Source organism: Bufo bufo, chromosome 3 (assembly GCF_905171765.1).
Source record: "Bufo bufo chromosome 3, aBufBuf1.1, whole genome shotgun sequence".
NCBI classification, from domain to species: Eukaryota; Metazoa; Chordata; class Amphibia; order Anura; family Bufonidae; genus Bufo; species Bufo bufo.
In genome coordinates this window covers 535,618,984-535,636,402 of record NC_053391.1, presented here as the reverse complement: position 1 = coordinate 535,636,402, position 17,419 = coordinate 535,618,984, and positions in this window count along the sequence as shown.

Here is a 17,419-nt window from a genome sequence, read left to right as displayed (position 1 = left end):
TTATTATTTTTCCACTTATACACGCCACTAAAGGCTTTAGAACATATAACTGCACCTCTAAACGGCAAATATATTTTTCTTTTTCCACTTATACACTCCAGAAAAAGGCTTTAGAACATATAAATGCACCATTGAACGGCAAATATATTTTTCTTTTGCCACTAATACACAACAAAAAGGGCTGTAATTTTCGCACTTCACCACATAACGGCTAATAAGCCATTTTTTCCACTAATACAAGCTAAAAAACATTTTAGAACATATAACTGCACTGCACAAGGACAAATAAGACATAGCAATATTTCCTTGTAATAAACCCTATTAATGGCTGTATCAAACAGCACTTGCACCCCAATAACAAGAATGGTTTGCTGTAATTACAGAGCTGCATAATGTCAATTTGAGTGTCCAGTCATGTCACCGCCAGACATCTGTGAAGCTCTGACAGACGTTCTTCAGAACCTCCTGCTTGAAGTTCTTTTGTTTTGCTTTCGTTTCGTCATCTCGTTTCCCTCTCTCAGCTGTCATCTAGTTGCACTGATTGCACCCCTTTAAATCCCCTCCCATACTGCATCACTTTGCGGTTTATACAACTTCCTGGAGTGAGCTGAAGCTGTCACTGCTACATCCACAAGATAAGTCTGTTTATTTATTCCTGTTTTCCTGTTTGCTTGATCTTAGGTGACCCTGACTCCCTCCGTATTAAGTGTAGGGAGCCGGTGGTCGTGTCCCCTCACTATTATAGGGTGTTCAGGTGTCATACAGTCGAGGAACGAGGGTATGCAATTATCTACCATAGAGATTTTTGCATAGGCTGAGCAGTAAGGGAGAGAGATAGGGCTGCTACAGGGCTTACCCTTTGGTTCCTTAGTTTTGGGATCAAGTCAGTCGGATCTTCATTTGTGTCTTCTAGTTTTCTGTAACACCTTCCGTGACATTATAAACCGCCAAAACCGTCTCAAGCATGGATCCGGTTTCACTTTTGACTGAACATATACAGGGTCTTTCATTGGAGGTAGCAGATCTCCGTAAAACTGTATCTCAGTTTCAGGTGACCGGTTCAGCTTGCGTTCATGGAGTTTGTTCTGAGCCTAAGATCTTGCTCCTGGATGTGTTTTCCGGGGGTAGTGAGAATTTTGTTCGTTTTAGAGAGGCTTGCAAACTCCATTTTCGCCTACTTCCCCATTCCTCTGGTGATGAGGAGCAGAGGGTGGGGATCATCATCTCGCTACTCAGGGATAACGTTCAATCTTGGGCCTTTTCGCTGCCGGTGGGGGCACGGCCCCTCTGTTCAGTGGATGAATTTTTTTTAGCCCTGGGCCAGATATATGATGATCCGGATCGTATTGCTCTGGCTGAGTCTAGACTACGTCTTTTATGCCAGGGTAAACAGTCTGCAGAGATATACTGTTCAGAATTTCGGAGATGGGCAGCTGATACTGGTTGGAATGATGCTGCACTCCGAAGTCAATTTTGCCATGGTCTTTCAGAGGGATTGAAAGATGCATTTGCCTTTCATGAGAGACCTACCTCCTTGCACTCTGCCATGTCTCGGGCCGTTCGTATTGACAGGCGTCTTAGAGAGAGAGGAGAGATCACTCCTTCCTGTCATACTCACTCCAAGGACAGTGCGGCGGTCTCTTTCAGTGCGCTGGGGTCTCAGTCTCTCTCAATCCCCTCTGAGCAGGAGCCCATGCAGCTGGGTTTGCTTGCCTCTGACAATAGAAGATTCAGCTCTCAGAGGAGGGTTTGTTTCTGTTGTGGAGGTATAAATCATTTGGCAAATGTTTGTCCCTCTAGGAGATTCAGGCAGTTTTTTGAGAGTAATAAAGAAACACCAAAAACGTTCCATCTGTTACTATTGGCAAGGTTGATGCGGAAATTGAAGGTTTTCCGTTTGCTTGTAGTTCCTGTTTTGTCCTACCTGCCAGGGTGGCGCTAGAGAGCAAGAACATTTTTTGTGAGATTTTTGTAGATAGTGGAGCAGCTGTCAATCTCATTGATAATCAATTTGCTATAACACATGGTTTCCAGGTATGCACTTTGGGAAAGGATATACCTGTTTTTTCTATTGATTCCGCTCCATTTTCTCAGAAATCGTTAAAGGGCATAGTTCACAATATCCGTTTGATTGTGAGTGATACTCATGTTGAGGATGTGTCATGTTTCGTCCTAAGCGGGTTGCCTACTCCTCTAGTGTTGGGGCTACCCTGGTTCACTAAACATAACCCCACCATTGATGGCAAGCGAGGCAAATAAATGGTTGGAGTGACTTTTGCAGAGAGAATTGCCTCACGACATCTGTTTCAGAGGTTTCTACTAAGACTGTACCATCTTTTCTCTCTGAATTTTCGGATGTGTTTTCCGAGAGTGGTGTTCAGGAGCTGCCCCCTCACAGGGAGTACGATTGCCCTATTAATCTCATCCCAGGCGCAAAGCTGCCTAAATCTCGTTTATACAATCTCTCCCAACCTGAAAGGATCGCTATGCGTGCTTATATCTCTGAGAGCCTGAGAAAGGGACACATACGACCCTCGAAGTCACCTGTTGCCGCTGGTTTTTTCTTTGTTAAGAAAAAAGATGGTTCTTTAAGACCATGTCTGGATTTCAGGGAGCGGAACAGTATCACAATTCGTGACCCTTATCCGCTTCCTCTGATCGCGGACCTGTTTAACCAGATTGTTGGGGCTAAAGTTTTTTCCAAATTGGATATAAGAGGGGCATACAACCTGGTCATGGTCAGAGAAGGAGACGAATGGAAGACGGCCTTCAATACCCCTGAGGGCCATTTTGAGAATTTGGTTATGCCTTTTGGTTTGATGAATGCTCCAGCCATCTTTCAGCATTTTGTGAACAGCATTTTTTATCATTTAATGGGGAAATTTGTACTAGTGTATCTAGATGACATTTTGATTGGTTGATGGTAACCTTGAATTTCAGGTCTCTAGGATTGTGGATTCTCGTGTTGTCCGCGGTTCTCTCCAGTACCTCGTTCATTGGGAGGGTTATGGTCCTGAGGAGAGGATGTGGGTCCCAGTGAGGGACATTAAGGCCACTCGTCTCATCAGGGCTTTCCATAGGTCCCATCCTGAGAAGGTGGGCTCTGAGTGTCCGGAGTCCACTCGTAGAAGGAGGGGTACTGTCACCGCCAGACATCTGTGAAGGTGACAGTAGTTCTTCAGAACATCCTGCTTGAGGTTCTTTTGTTTTGCTTTCGTTTTGTCATCTCGTTTCCCTCTCTCAGCTGTCATCTAGTTGCACTGATTGCACCCCTTTAAATCCCCTTCCATACTGCATCACTTTGCGGTTCATACAACTTCCTGGAGTGTGCTGATGCTAGAAGCTGTTACTGCTACATCCACAAGATAAGTCTGTTTCTTTATTCCTGTTTTCCTGTTTGCTTGATCTTAGGTGACCCTGACTCCCTCCGTATTAAGTGTAGGGAGCCGGTGGTCATGTCCCCTCACTATTATAGGGTGTTCAGGTGTCATACAGTCGAGGAACGAGGGTATGCAATTATCTACCATAGAGATTTTTGCATAGGCTGAGCAGTAAGGGAGAGAGCTAGGGCTGTTACAGGGCTTACCCTTTGGTTCCTTAGTTTTGGGATCAAGTCAGTCGGATCTTCATTTGTGTCTTCTAGTTTTCTGTAACACCTTCCGTGACAAGTCAGTGCAGCAAGGTGTAAAAGCATTGTTCCTATTATCCAGGCTGCAACCTCCCCTTCTGATCCCTGTTCATAAACATAAATGCCGCGGAATGATTCCACTCTTTTTCTTTTCCCTACACCTTGAATAATCTTTTCCTGCACTTGTAAATCATTTTTATTAGAAAAATGAAGTTTTTTATAACACTGTCCCTAGCACCTTCTGACATCTATCCCTGCACTAAGTACACTGGAAAATGGCAGAATCCAAGATGTCTGAGGGTATTTATAGGGCTGTGACATCACAGGGATGACTGCTGATTGGCTGCATGCATGGCATTATGGGTGATCCTGCCTTCCCAGAGTTCCTTGCTCCATGTCCTCACATGTGCAGCAGCCATTTTAGGAACAAATGCAATTTGTTACCTCGAAGCATGAGGAAATTCGGATTCGGTGTGAATCGAATAATTCCTGAAATTCGGATCAAATTCCACTTTGTCGGCATCGATTAGGTCATCTCTAAACGTGTCCTTTCTGATTTTTAGTTTGCAGAGCTCAAGGGGAGAAAAGCAAAAACAGTGTAATTTGCAGGGAAATTTAAAAACTGATGATTTTTTTTTCATGCTTACAAACCAATGTAAAGAATCAACATATAATCAATTCACCAATCTCTTCCTAGCCTGCTTCTGGATTTCTCCTCTTTCTGGCTTCTTCTGGCGAACCGCAAGGCCATCACTACTGGCAGCACTCATGCATCTATTTTGAAAAGACAACCTCTGGATATGACGCTAAGCACGTGCACTCAACTTCTTTGGTCGACTATGGCGAGGCCTGTTCTGAGTGGAACCTGTCTTGCTAAACCGCTGTATGGTCTTGGCCACTCGGCTGGAGCTCAGTTTCAAGGTGTTGGCAATCTTTTTATAGCCTATGCCAGTGATGGTGAATCTTTTAGAGATCGAGAGTCCAAACTGTAACCCAAAACACACTTATTTATCACAAAGTACCAACAAGGCTATTTAGCCTGAATACTACAGTCCAATACAGTGTATCTTCCATGTACAGTTAGCTATAATATAATGATGAATAGCAGGAAAAGTCTAAGGCATATTGGTACACCATATACTTTTTCCAGGGCTTGGGTGCCCACACAAAAGGCTCTGAGTGCCGCCTCTGGCACCCGTGCCATAGGTTTGCCACCACTGGCCTAGGTCATCTTTATGTAGAGCAACAATTCTTATTTTCAGATCCTCAGAGAGTTCTTTGCCATGAGGTGCCATGTTAATCTTCCAGTGGTCAGTAAGAGAGAGAGTGTCAAATTTAACACACCTGCTCCCCATTCACACCTGAGACTTTGTAACACCAACGTTTCACATGACACTGGGAGGTAAAATGACTAATTGGGCACAATTTGGCGATTTTCACTCACAGGTGTACCCACTTTTGCTGCCAGTGGTTTAGACAATAATTGCTATGTGTTGAGTTTTTTTGGGAGCACACCAAATTTACACTGTTATACAAGATGTACACTGACTACTTTACACTGTATCAAAGTGTCAGATCTAAAATATTTACAAAATTGTAAGTGGTGTTCTCACTTTTGTGAGATACTGTATATATTCAGTTTTTTTCCTGGATATGTTTTATATTTTATTCCCCCTCTCCGATCCAACTTACATTGAAATATTCTCACAGCTTTTGATCCTTTAGGGTTTTTGTTGTGTTTTCCCTCAAGTGAGTGAACACACTATGCGTTTTTAGACCCTTTTTGGTGTTTATTATATGCTCTCCCAATCTAGTTTTAAATTTCCTACCTGTCCTCCCCACATATTGTTCTCCGCAAGGACATCCCAATAAGTATATAACATTTGCTGAATCACAGCAAATTAGCTGTTCAATACTGTACACTTTTTTTCTTTAGAGGTAAAGGTCTGCTCTGTCTTAAAATTCATTGTTATGCACACCTTACATTTAAAACAAGGAAAAAAACTTTTATAGCACTCTATTTTATTTCTCTTAGGCTCCGTTCACATCACCGTTCTGGCTTTCCGTTCTCCTGCTCCGTCTAGGAGCAGGAGAACGGAAAGGACGGAAAAGGCACATAACTGACGCCAAACTGAGTCAAACGGAGGCCTTAGGACCCCATAGATTATAATGGGGTCCGTTATGTTTCCGCTCAGAAGATGATTTTTAAGCGGAGACAAAAGTCCTGCATGCAGGACTTTTGTCTCCGCTTAAAAATCATCTTCTGAGCAGAAACATAACGGACCCCATTATAATCTATGGGGTCCTAAGGGCTCCGTTTGACTCAGTTTGGCGTCAGTTATGTGCCTTTTCCGTCCTTTCCGTTCTTCTGCTCCTAGACGGAGCAGGAGAACGGAAAGCCAGAACGGTGATGTGAACGAAGCCTTATGCAGTTATGTACAATATGTTCCTTACTGGTATTGACATGTCTGAACACGAAACTAGGCTGTGCTGTTATAATCTGTGCAAGTTGTGCAAGTGCCTTATCTGACTTCAGAACATGCTAGTTCCTCTTCAACACATCTCTAATCCATTTTGAATTCCTAGGGAATTCCATGTAGAAAATTTATATCCCCTGCTCTTTTTATTTAATTTTTTTTATTCCTTTCCATTTTTCTTCATTAACCCTTTTTCTTTTTGTACTTTTTTACTTCATCTATTGTTTTAACCAATCTTTCTGCCTCATAGTTTTTCTCTAAAAATATTTTCTTCAGCACTTCAACTTGTTCAGTATAGTTCTCGTCCTTTGGTGCAGTTTCTTCTGACTCATACACTGCCCTATGTCTACCAATTTTCTGCATGGAATTCTCTAGGGATTGGAAATGGAATATGGATGTGTAAAAAAGGAATGGGCATGTTCTGAAGTTAGATCAGGAACCTGAGCGTATTTTACCAGCATAGCCTAGGATTGTGTTCAGACATGCCAGAACCATTAACCCTTAGGATACTAGATTATTATTATTATTATTATTATTATTTGTTTTGCATTTTCATTTTTCTTTCCTATCTTCCTTGAGCCAGAACTTTTTAATTTTTTCATTCACATACTGTAGCTATATGAGGGCTTATTTTTTGGGAGACAAGTTTTACTTTCTAATGACACCATTTAATATGGCATACAATGTAGTAGGAAGCGAGAATAATATGGTGGAATTGGAAAAAATGCAATTCCTCCACCATTTTACGGCTTTTGCTCCGACGGAGTTCCCTATGCGGCAAAACGGACCTGTGCCCTTTATTCTCTGGGTCAATATGATTACAATAATTCCATATATGTATAGGTTTTTATGTATAAATAGTGTAAAAAATAACTTAAACTTTAGGTAGTGTTTTCCAAAATACTGCCCGTACCATGAGCCACACAAGAAAGGCAGCAGGAGATTAGGGAGGTTAACAAGTGGCTCAAGAACTGGTGTAGCAAGGAGGGGTTTGGATTCCTGGAGAACTGGGCTGACTTTTCCGTCAGCTACAGGCTCTATGGTAGATATGGACTGCACCTCAATGGGGAAGGGGCAGCTGTGTTGGGAGGAAAGATGGCTAGAAGGTTGGAGAAGTGTTTAAACTAGGGACTGGGGGAGGGTAATTACGTTATAGGATGGGAAGATAGTGCAGATAGAGACCGCGGGCAAGGTAGTGGGACTGGGGGAGGAATGGAAGGAGGGACTAGAACAGTTCAGAAGGAAAGGAGTAGGGTAAGAAAATATACTGTGATATAGCAAGGGGTTTTGTTTGGGAAGGCAGGAATTTTCCTCCCAACATGGATGGCTGGGCTGATTTTTAGCCATGTGAGATCAAATACCGGACGAGAGTTTAAGTGCCAGTCCAGGTTTTGGCAGCACCTGGCTGTCCTTTAAATAGGCAGCTGGGCTCAGCAGATGAGTCTCTGTTTTTGGATCTGGAGCATGGTGCTATGCTGGAAGGTAGAGAGTCGCATGAGGGCTGCACACTGGGAAACAGGTTCCCTAAAGCCTGCTGTAGACAGCCGGGGATAAAACGGCTAGCAAGGTGACGTGTCTGTTCTATGGACTTTTTCATTGTGTGAATTAACACCAAGACTTTAATGAGTCATTTTTATTTTGCCTTTTGTGTGAATAAACACTGACATTTTGATTTACGAACTTGTTTTGCCTCTGTACTGCGTCCGCTTATCCTGCCTACCAGAGCAAATCCTCACAATACATAAACCTCATAATTGTATGTATACTAATGCCAGAAGCCTGACTAATAAAACTGGGGAACTGGAATTGGTGATGTGTGAGGAGGACTATGACATAGTGGGGATAACTGAGACATGACTTAATGATAACTATGACTGGGCGGTTAATGTACAAGGTTACAGTCTGTTTAGAAAGGATCATCAAAACCAGAGAGGGGGAGGGTTCTGCTTTTATGTAAAGTCCTGTCTAAAGCCCACAGTCCGAGAAGATATAAGTGAGGGACATGAACATGTGGGTCACTGTGGGTAGAAATACATGGAAGCAAAAATAATAATAAATTACTAATAGGAGTTTATTATAAACCACCTAATATACCAGAGTCCACAGAAAATCTACTACTAAATGAGATAGACGAGGCGGCAAATCATAATGAGGTGGTTATTATGAGGTACTTCAACTACCCAGATATAGACTGGGAAACTGAAAGCTTTACATCTCATAAAGGAAGGAGGAGCACGCCAAACGGAGCCAGCCCACATTTATACCACATTGGATACAGGGTAAGAAAAGGAGACTTTGATCGGCCTGACCATATACATTGTAGCACCGCACTATGCACTTTATAAGTTATATGATGTCGGCTTTAATATAAGAATGTTATCGATATCCTGTCTATGCCTATGCTATATGCACCTTTGGATTCAGGTAACTGTGAACACAGCCAGAGCTAGCTTGGATATTTTATGCTGACCTGGTTTTGGTACACAGCTTTCCCTGAGCAAGATAGCTGATTGTATAGTGATTATCCATTGTTGAACAGTGATTTTATGTGGACTATCTTCGATGGCACTCTGAATGGTCTCTATATTTATGTATTAGTTTATGTCTTTTATGTCATTTAATAAAAATAAAGAATTATTTTAATGGATACTATATAGTACCGATCCTCATTTGGTTGAGATATCTCATAAAGGAAACAGGTTCTTGGCAATAACCAAAGACAATTTCCTTTCCCAACTGGTTCAGAACCCGACTAGAGGGATGGCCATACTGGATTTAGTATTAACCAATAGACCTGACAGAACAACAGATGTGCAGGTTGGGGGACACCTGGGAAATAGTGACCATAAAGTAATAACCTTCCAATTATCCTTCAAACGAGTGTTTCTACAGGGAGGAACAAAAATACCAAAAGCTAAATTTAGCCAACCAAGAGAGGCCATAGGCGTAAATAACTTGGACAAAGTACTCAAAAATAAAAATACAACCACAAAATGAAATATTTTTAAAAGCATCCTAAAATCTAATTGTGAGCGGTATATACCTTAAAGGATAAAAGGGTTAAGGAAAAAAAAGAAACCAATGTGGATAAATAAAACTGTAAAGAAAGCAATAAATGACAAAAAGAAAGTATTTAAATCACTAAAACAGGAGAGTAGAGAGGAGGCACTGAAAAACTATAAGGAAAAAATTGAATATGTAAAAAACAAATAAAAGCCGCCAAACTAGAGACTGAGAGATTAATTGCCAAAGAGAACAAAACTAACCCTAAAATGTTCTTAAATTATATAAATGGTAAAAAGTATAAATCTGAAGGTGTCGGCACTCTACAGAGCAATGAGGGGGATGTTGCAGAGAGCGACGAGGAGAAAGTAAAGCTATTGAATATTTTTTTCTCCACTGTATTCACTGAGAAAAATAAACTGTCAGATGAAATGCAGAATGTAAAAGTAAATTGCCCATTAAAAGTGCCCTCTCTGACCCAGGAAGAAGTATAACAGCAACTTAAAAAGATTAAAATAGACAAAATCGCCAGGACCAGGTGGCATAGACCCCCGTATCCTTAGATAATTAAGTAATGTCATAGACAGACCATTATTTTTGATATTTACTGACTCTATACTGACAGGGAGTGTTCCACAGGATTGGCGCATAGCAAATGTGGTGCCAATATTCAAAAAGGGTGCAAAAACAGACCCCGGAAACTATAGGCCGGTAAGTTTAACATCTGTTGTGGGTAAACTGTTTGAAGGTTTTCTAAGAGAGGCTATCTTGGAGGATCTCAATGAAAACAATCAAATAACATCATATCAGCATGGCTTCATTAGGCATCGGTCATGTCAAACTAATTTAATCAGTTTCTATGAGGAGGTAAGTTCTAGACTTGACAGCGGTGAATCAATGGATGTCGTACACTCACCTAAAGAATTATTAGGAACACCAAACTAATACGGTGTTGGACCCCCTTTTGCCTTCAGAACTGCCTTGATTCTACGTGGCAATGATTCCACAAGGTGCTGATAGCATTCTTTAGAAATGTTGGCCCATATTGATAGTATAGCATCTTGATGGAGATTTGAGGGATGCACATCCAGGGCACGAAGCTCCCGTTCCACCACATCCCAAAGATGCTCTATTGGGTTGAGATCTGGTGACTGTGGGGGCCATTTTACTACAGTGAACTCATTGTCATGTTCAAGAAATCAATTTGAAATGATTCGAGCTTTGTGACATGGTGCATTATCCTGCTGGAAGTAGCCATCAGAGGATGGGTACATGGTGGTCATGAAGGGATGGACATGGTCAGAAACAATGCTCAGGTAGCCCGTGGCATTTAAACGATGCCCAATTGGCACTAAGGGGCCTAAAGTGTGCCCAGAAAACATCCCCCACACCATTACACCACCACCACCAGCCTGCACAGTGGTAACAAGGCATGATGGATACATGTTCTCATTCTGTTTAGGCCAAATTCGGACTCTACCATTTGAATGTCTCAACAGAAATCGAGACTCATCAGACCAGGCAACATTTTTCCAGTCTTCAACAGTCCAATTTTGGTGAGCTTGTGCAAATTGTAGCCTCTTTTTCCTATTTGTAGTGGAGATGAGTGGTACCCGGTGGGGTCTTCTGCTGTTGTAGCCCATCCGCCTCAAGGTTGTGCGTGTTGTGGCTTCACAAATGCTTTGCTGCATACCTCGGTTGTAACGAGTGGTTATTTCAGTCAACGTTGCTCTTCTATCAGCTTAAATCAGTCGGCCTATTCTCCTCTGACCTCTAGCATCCACAAGGCATTTTTGCCCACAGGACTGCCGCATACTTGATGTTTTTCCCTTTTCACACCATTCTTTGTAAACCCTAGAAATGGTTGTGCGTGGAAGTCCCAGTAACTGAGCAGATTGTGAAATACTCAGACCGGCACGTCTGGCACGAACAACCATGCCACGCTCAAAATTGCTTAAATCACCTTTCTTTCCCATTCTGACATTCAGTTTGGAGTTCAGGAGATTGTCTTGACCAGGACCACACCCCTAAATGCATTGAAGCAACTGCCATGTGATTGGTTGACTAGATAATTGCATTAATGAGAAATAGAACAGGTGTTCCTAATAATTCTTTAGGTGAGTGTATATCTGGACTTCTCCAAAGCATTTGACACTATGCCACATAAAAGGTTAGTATATAAAATGAGGGAGAAAATGTCTGTATGTGGGTAAGTAACTGGCTCAATGATAGAAAACAGAGGGTGGTTATTAAAAGTACACACTCAGATTGGGTCACTGTCACTAGTGGAGTACCTCAGGGGTCAGTATTGGGCCTTATTCTCTTCAATATATTTATTAATGATCTTGTAGAAGGCTTGCACAGTAAAATATAATTTTTTGCAGATGACACTAAACTGTGTAAAGTAATTAACACTGAAGAGGACAATATACAGCTACAGATGGATCTGGATAGATTAGAGGCTTGGGCAGAGAAGTGGCAGATGAGGTTTAACACTGCCAAAAATGTAAGGTTATGCACATGGGAAGGAATAATGCAAATCACCCGTACATACTAAATGGTAAAACACTTGGTAACACTCACATGGAAAAGGACCTAGGAATTTTAATAAACAGCAAACTAAGCTGTAAAAGCCAGTGTCAGGCAGCTGCTGCCAAGGCCAATAAGATAGTAGGTTGAATCAAAAAGGGCATAGATGCCCGTGATGAGAACATAGTACTACCACTTTACAAATCACTAGTCAGACCACACATGGAGTACTGTGTACAGTTTGGGCTCCTGTGAACAAGGCAGACATAGCAGAGCTGGAGAGGGTTCAGAGGAGGGCAACTAAAGTAATAACTGGAATGGGGGAACTACAGTACCCTGAAATATTATCAACATTAGGTTTATTTACTTTAGAAAAAAGACGACTGAGGGGAGATCTAATTCCTATGTATAAATATATCAGGGGACAGTACAGAGATCTCTCCTATCATCTAATTATCCCCAGGACTGTGATTGTGATGAGGGGACACCCTCTGCGTTTGAAGGAAATAAGGTTTGTACACAAACATAGAAAAGGATTCTTTACAATAAGAGCAGTGAGACTATGGAACTCTCTGTCTGAGATGGTGGTGATGGTGAGTACAATAAAAGAATTCAAGAGGGGCTTGGATGAATTTTTGGAGTGTAATAATATTACAGGCTATAGCTACTAGAGAGGGGTCGTTGATCCAGGGAGTTATTCTGATTGCTTGATTGGAGTCGGGTAGAATTTTTTTCCCCTTAAGTGGGGAAAATTGGCTTGTACCTCACAAGTTTTTTTTTTTTGCCTTTCTCTGGATCAACTTGCAGGATAACAGGCCGAACTGGGTGGACAAATGTCTTTTTTTTCGGCCTTATATACTATGTTACTACGTTACTAATTGCAGATCTGCTATTTCTCAGGCTCCTCTTCTGCCATTCAAAGATGCTGGCACAACTATCTGATTCACACTATGCATTGGTATATGGATCTGCTGCTTCAAAAATGAAAAGGAGGGAACCATATAAGTGCTCTGTTCAATCCCTAATTAATGTTAATGTTTTTTTCTTGAATTGGAGGGTTGCTTTAAAATATATAATAATTAGGGATGACTAAAGTGAGCTTCAGATGCTACTGTCACGGACATACCGAGACATACGGACGTCCCCTCGCTAGTGGTTGACAGAAGATCTGTGTTCTTTCAACACATAGTATAAAACTGTGTCTGCATATATAGCACCTACCAGTAGCCATTTGGCTCCAGGAGAAGTATATAGTGGGCTCAGAATTCATGTTGGTACCTGCATCCCTGGATCCGATGAAAGCTGTAATGGCACCGGACGGGGTTAAAAGCAGATTGTGCTTGGCGTGCATGCTGCACCTGCATTCCCTGGACTTTGTGTGACTGTCATGACCCACAAACAGGTAGGAACTAGTGTTAGGGACCACTCATAGAGGCGACCTTGACGTGGTGAGTGGCTTATTATGCTTTGGCCAAAATGTACACCAATGCCTCATCCAGCATGGAGGCAGGGCAGAATGCTGGTTGCAGAGTGCCATTGCATTTGTGTCTTTTTCTTTCAACACATGCTTTGATCTGACAGGTTTCCATGTGGATCAATAGACGTCTGTGTTGTTTCTGATACTGGCCACACCTCTAACCTCCAAGTGTTGCTATTGTGGTCATTTAACTTTCCTTATTTATAGTTGCTTCTCCCACAATGCTGTGCGGTTTATAGCTTCAGTGGTATTTGTGGTCTGCTGGTGTTTGGTTCTCGGCTTAGTTCTGTTGCTGCCATAGCTACTGGAAAGTTAATTGTTTCCTTTCCCTTTTGCATTTTGTTTTGGTTTATCTGTGTGTTCTTTTTCCCCTGCCCTTTGTTGGAGGCCTGAGGGAGACTCCTTATCGTCCTTCCTTTCTGATGGAACAGGTAGTCTCAGTCCTGTCACTATCACCAGGGTATTTATTATAGGGTGAGTTAGGACTCTAGGTACTCCTGTGTATGAACTCACTGACCTTTGGGGTCTGTCCATACTGATAGCCAGTCAGGGTTTTGACTAGGAGATGTCCTTCTTTCTTCCCTTGCTTTATGTTCCCTCTCCTTCTTTGTCTGGTGTGGTGTCTCCCTCCCACACACGGGCGTGACAGCTACACCCGTAGTCTCTTTGCTAAAAATGTCATTTTAATGCTTTATGGAGGTCCATCTCCACATAGCATTAAAATGTACTGCCTCTGATGAGGCGAAGTTAGTTATTCACAAAGTCAAATGCCGTAATTTGTGATGAAAGCGGCATCTGAGGGCTACAAAGATGGGGAGTGGCGCAATCGCTGTTCCCTGGAATTGCACCCCCTACTTACAAAGAAATTGAATCAAATTTTCAAGAACTTTGCTCTTCTCTAGTAGTAACAAAGCAATTTTTTCTGAAATGGAGGGAAAAAAAAAACAAAAGAACACACCTCATCCATTTGATTGCAGAGAGGCAGTTGCTGCCCTCTTGATTGAATAAAACATGGCTATCCTCTCACGAGCCGACATGTGACATCATCACGTCAGTGCACGCAAAAATTGGCACCTTTTCTTCAATCAAGATGCCTGCAACAGCCTCTCCATGGTCAAATGGATAAGGCATGTATTTTTTTTGTTTTAAACCCTGATTAACCCTTGATAGGCTGAATGTGACTCTCAGAAGCTGCAATCAGCAGTTGAATGCGGCATCTGAGGGGTTAAATAACGGGGGTGGCGCGATCACCATTCCCCGTAATTGCGCCAGCTCCATACAATCAAACGTGATTCATTACAAAGTAATTTTTAACAAATTTAATTTCTTGTCGAGGTTCGACAAAGCAGCCAAACCAAATTTTTTAAAACTTTGCTTATCACTACTTATAATATTTGATTAACAGATCTGGTAAAGAGTAGAGATGAGCAAATTGATTCTGCATGAATTAAATTCATCGCAAATTTCACCAAAAATTCTAATTTCAGCAAATCTGAAACTTGATTTGTTGTACATAACTCACTCAAAATTGTGGCCACATTTAACAGGTGAGAAGACAGAAACAAAGGCATCTGACACCAAAATGGATCATTTTTAGACCATATTTTTTATTTTAAAATAATTCTGTTAGTGGAGTGTGTTTTTTTATGCAGGGTGTTTGTTACCATACATTTGACCATACCAGCTACCATACATTTATATATGATGTTGTCACTTTACATTATTAATGCTGTATGTGTAAAAGCTTGAAAAGGGTTGGGTACAGTTATAAGAGGCAACAGATTGCAAATTTATTCAGATCAGATCAAATCAAATCTGATGCCAATTCAACTGAATGGGACCAGAAACAAATATTGGGAAATTCACTTATCTCCAGTAAAGAACAGATGGGTATAGGTTGCCTTCTTTCTGGGAGGTAGAAACCTTTCTCTATAACTTTTCAATTATGAATATAAAGACGCTTTGACTATACTTCCTTTTCAGACTCCAATCATGGAAACAGCCATGAAATTATTAGCAGATTGAGACTATGTGACACACAGTTATACGGAGGAGTTATTTTGTAATGTACAGTATTTGTGAGTTCAGTGTTTCTTTAATGAACCAAAATTGCCTCAAGGAATACATATCAGGATGAGAGGAAAATGTGAATTTCATACAAAAACTGTTCTCATGAAGGTAGAACTAAGGATGAGCAAATCAACTGAATGGAATCACAATTTCTTAAAATTTGGATGATTAGAATATATCAAGAGAGAAAGAGAGAGAGTTGAGCAGAGACTATTTCAAGAATCAAATTTCTTGGCCAACTCTGAATAATTGGACTGAAAATAACTTTGGGAAATATGTTCATCACTAGACAGAACCCCTTTGTAATGGAGCAGTACTAATATTGGTGCTACTAACCTACATTTCTATATTGAAATAGAAGACAATGGCAGTACAGCAGGCCAAATATAAATATGAAGGCACAGGCCAATGGATCCGGCAACAAGTCCAAGACAATAAAAAAAGAAAAAAATGGCAGCACTCTCACAAAAAATAAATGAAAAGAAAACACTTTATTTACCCATGTGGTTGCAACATTTCATCTCATTCATAGAGCCTTTTTCAAGATATACAGTGGATATAAAAAGTCTACACAACCCTGTTAAAATGTCAGGTTTCTGTGAAGTAAAAAAATGAGACAAAGATAAATCATTTCAGAACTTTTTCCACCTTTAATGTGACCTATAAACTGTACAATTCAATTAAAAAACAAACTGAAAACTTTGAGAGACTTTGAGTAGAGGGAAGAAAAAATATAAAAATTTAATATTGTGGTTGCATAAGTGTGCACACCCTTAAACTAATACTTTGTTGAAGCACCTTTTGATTTTATTAGAGCACTCAGTCTTTTTGGGTATGAGTCTATCATCATGGCACATTTTGACTTGGCAAGATTTGCCCACTCTTCTGTGCAAAAACACTCCAAATCTGTCAGATTGCGAGGGCATCTCCTGTGCACAGCCCTCTTCAGATCACCTCACAGATTTTCAATCGGATTCAGGTCTGGGCTCTGGCTGGGCCATTCCAAAACTTTAATCTTCTTCTGGTGAAGCCATTCCTTCGTTCATTTGGATGTATGCTTTGGGTCGTTGTCATGCTGAAAGATGAAGTTCCTCTTCATGTTCAGCTTTCTAGCAGAAGCCTGAAGGTTTTGTGCCAATATTGACTGATAGTTAGAACTGTTCATAATTCCCTCTAGCTTAACTAAGGCCCCAGTTCCAGCTGAAGAAAAACAACCCCAAAGCATGATTCTGCCACCACCTTGCTTCACTGTGGGTATGGTGTTCTTTTGGTGATGTGCAGTGTTGTTTTTGCGCCAAGCATATCTTTTGGAATTATGGCCAAAACGTTCAACCTTGGTTTCATCAGACCCTGACACCTTTTCCCACATGCTTTTGGGAGACTTAAGATGTGTTTTTGCAAAATGTAGCCTTGCTTGAATGTTTTTCTTCCTAAGAAAAGGCTTTCGTCTTGCCACTCTACACCATAGCTCAGACATATGAAGAATATGGGAGATTGTTGTCACATTTACCACACAGCCAGTACTTGCCAGATATTCCTGCAGCTCCTTTAATGTTGCTGTAGGCCTCTTGGTAGCCTCCCAGACCAGTTTTCTTTTGTCTTTTCATCAATTTTGGAGGGACGTCCAGTTCTTGGTAATGTCACTGTTGTGCCATATTTTCTCCACTTGATGATGACTGTCTTCACTGTGTTCCATGGTATATCTAATGTCTTGGAAATTCTTTTGTACTCTTCTCCTAACTGATACCTTTTAACAATGAGATCCCTCTGATACTTTGGAAGCTCTCTGTGGACCGTGGCTTTTGCTGTGGGATGCGACTAAGAAAATTTCAGGCAGGACCAACTAGAGCAGCTGAACTTTATTTGGGGTTAATCAGAGGCACTTTAAAGGATGGCAGGTGTATGCTGACTCCTATTTAACATGATTTTGAATGTGATTGCTTAATTTTGAACACAGCTACATCCCCAGTTATAAGAGGGTGTGCACACTTATGCAACTACATTATTTTTCTTTTTTTGTTTTCTTCCCTCCACCTAAAAGATTTCAGTTTGTTTTTCAATTGAGTGGTACAGTTTATAGGTCACATTAAAGGTGGAAAAAGTTCTGTAATGATTTATCTTTGTCTCTTTTTTTTTTTTGCACAGAAACCTGATATTTTAACAGGGGTGTGTAGACTTTTTATATCCACTGTGTGTTTGTGTATATACAGTATATATATATATATATATATATAT